The sequence below is a fragment of the Myotis davidii genome, unplaced genomic scaffold, assembly GCF_000327345.1.
Source record: "Myotis davidii unplaced genomic scaffold, ASM32734v1 scaffold5578, whole genome shotgun sequence".
In the NCBI taxonomy this organism is placed as follows: Eukaryota; Metazoa; Chordata; class Mammalia; order Chiroptera; family Vespertilionidae; genus Myotis; species Myotis davidii.
In genome coordinates, this window is record NW_006289388.1 from 19,142 (window position 1) to 21,655 (window position 2,514).

The following is a 2,514-nucleotide window of genomic DNA, read 5'->3' on the forward strand; positions in this document are numbered from 1 at the left end:
TGGGGTCACACAAGGGGGACCCCCAGAGGGAACTATCACCCCCAGAGAGATGGAAAGAGCCAGAGCCGCTCCCATCCCTGCCTCATCCCCATCCTCCTCCCTGAAGCCCAGACATGCTCCCATGGGCAGAGGGAGGCTGGAGAGAATGGGGCTGACCAGAAGGAGAAAGGTCAGAGGCACCCATCCTGACCCTCCAGTCCCCAGTCCTGTGGCCTCAGCCAGAGAGACCAAGACAGGAGTGTGACAAGAGGAGGCGGATCCCCAGAGAGAGCAGGACCCCTGCTGGGGCTCGGCCTGTCTCCCAGGGGGGCTGGGAATGGAGATGCTGGGGTCCACAGGGGAGTAGCAGCCCCCACCCCCACCTCCCATCCTGATTGAGGAGCCTCTGAGGATTGGTCCCCCAATGGTAAATCAGGCCCGCAGAGGACTCAGTGAGGGTCTCGGGGGAGGAGTGGGTGGGAGGAGCTCAGAGTTGGTTTTGGCTGAGCCACTTCCTGGGTAATGGCCTGAAGAAAGTTCCTCCTCCTCACTGGGACCAAGTTCCCCAAAGGCTGTTGGGACACTGTGTGTGCATGCGTGTCTGTGTGTGTATGTGTGTGTGTGTGTGTGTGGGGGCTGGGAATGGAGATGCTGGGGTCCACAGGGGAGTAGCAGCCCCCACCCCCACCTCCCATCCTGATTGAGGAGCCTCTGAGGATTGGTCCCCCAATGGGAAGTCAGGCCCACAGAGGACTCAGTGAGGGTCTGGGGGGAGGTGTGGGTGGGAGGAGCTTAGTGTTGGTCTTGGCTCAGCCACTTCCTGGGTAATGGCCTGAGGAACATTCCTCCTCACTGGGACCAAGTTCCCCAAAGGCTGTTGGGACACTGTGTGTGCATGCGTGTCTGTGTGTGTATGTGTGTGTGTGTGTGTGTTGGGGACAAAGGTGTTGTCTGAGTCTCCTCCACAGCCTTCCAAGGAGCAGCCTCAGCCCTGGTTCAAATCCCAGCTCTGCTCCTTCCTGCCTGTGGAACCTTGGACATGTCTGTTCCTCTGAGTCCTGGTCTATGGGCTGTGGGTCAGACCCTCACCTCCCTCAAAGGGAAGGCCCTCAGCACGCAGCCCTGCCCAGGTTAGAGCTCAGGGACGATCCAGGCCTCCCTCCTGCCCTTCCTGGTGGCACTCCACGTGCACAGGCCCCTCTGTGGAGGAGGGGGGTCAGGCTGCAGAGTGAGTCAGGGATCTGGGCTGGGATGGAGAAGGGTGGGTCTACCTGCAGGTACAGGGACAACATGAATAATAATAATAGTAATAACAATAATAGTAATAATGCCCTGACCAGTTCTGCTCCGTGAGGTAGAGCATCAGCCCTCAGACTAAAGGGTTACGGGTTTGATTCTAGTCAAGGGCTCGTACTTCAGTTGCAGGCTTGATCCCGGTCCCAGTTGGGGCTCGTGTGGGAGGCAATCTCTGTGTCTCTCTCACATCGATGTTTCTCTGTGTGTGTGTCTCCCCCTCCCTCCACTCTCTAAAAATCAATGAAAAAATATCCTCAGTGAAGATTTTAAAAAAAAAGAAAACAGTTTTGTGAGGGACACAACTAATATAGTCCAAGTCCTTTGTGGCCCAGCATAATCCAAAGATAAGCTATTGGTCATGTAGAGGAATGGGTGGATTGCATGTGTGTTAGGCAGCCCTGACTCCTTCTCTTCCTCTTCCTCCACTTCCGGCGTCAGAGCAAAGGCAGCACATCGGGTGAGTAGGGGTGACCTGGGTCACAGGAGGGGCTCAGAGCACCTGCCACAGGAAAGCCAAACAGCTGGAGAAGGTCAGCTGAGTGGATTTCTCCAGAACCTCTAATCAGGAAATGTGGAGCCCTAGCTGGTTTGGCTCAGTCAATAGAGCGTCGGCCTGATCCAAAGGCCCCGGGCTTTCACTGACCTTGCCGCCCCCTCATCTCTAACACTCCTGTCTCCTCCCCCAGCTGCAGCCAAGCAGGAGCCCCTCTGTGAGAGGAATAGAAAACTGCCCTGGGGGAGAGACACAGGGATTTCAGGGGATGACTGGGGAGGGGAGGGGCTGGGAGGGTGTGGGTCACGGTGGGAAGGACTGAGACCCACACTGTGTGACCTGGCTCTGCACCTCACCCTGGTTTAGTGCCCCATCTGGAAGCAGGTGGGGTCTGCAGCCCTGAGATATTGGGGACCTGCCAGAAGACACCCCCATTCTTCCCCAGCAGATGCTGCCATGAAGGACCCCCAACCTGGGAAGAGCCTAGAGCTGGACCCTCGGGTGAGACCCCTGCTCCTGTCCAGGCCACCAAGGACCTTCTGTTGCCCAGTTTAATCCAATAGGCCCTTCCCTGTCCCACCTCACCTGCTTCTCAGCAACATCCGCACTGACCTCCCCTCTGGGCCCCCAGGTCATCCTGCTGTGACTCACTCCTCCTGGTTTCCCTGTGACCTCATGGCCCCTCCTACATGGCCCCCTTTGCTGGCCCCTCGTCCTCTGTCTGACCTCGTGCAGCCCCAGGTCCC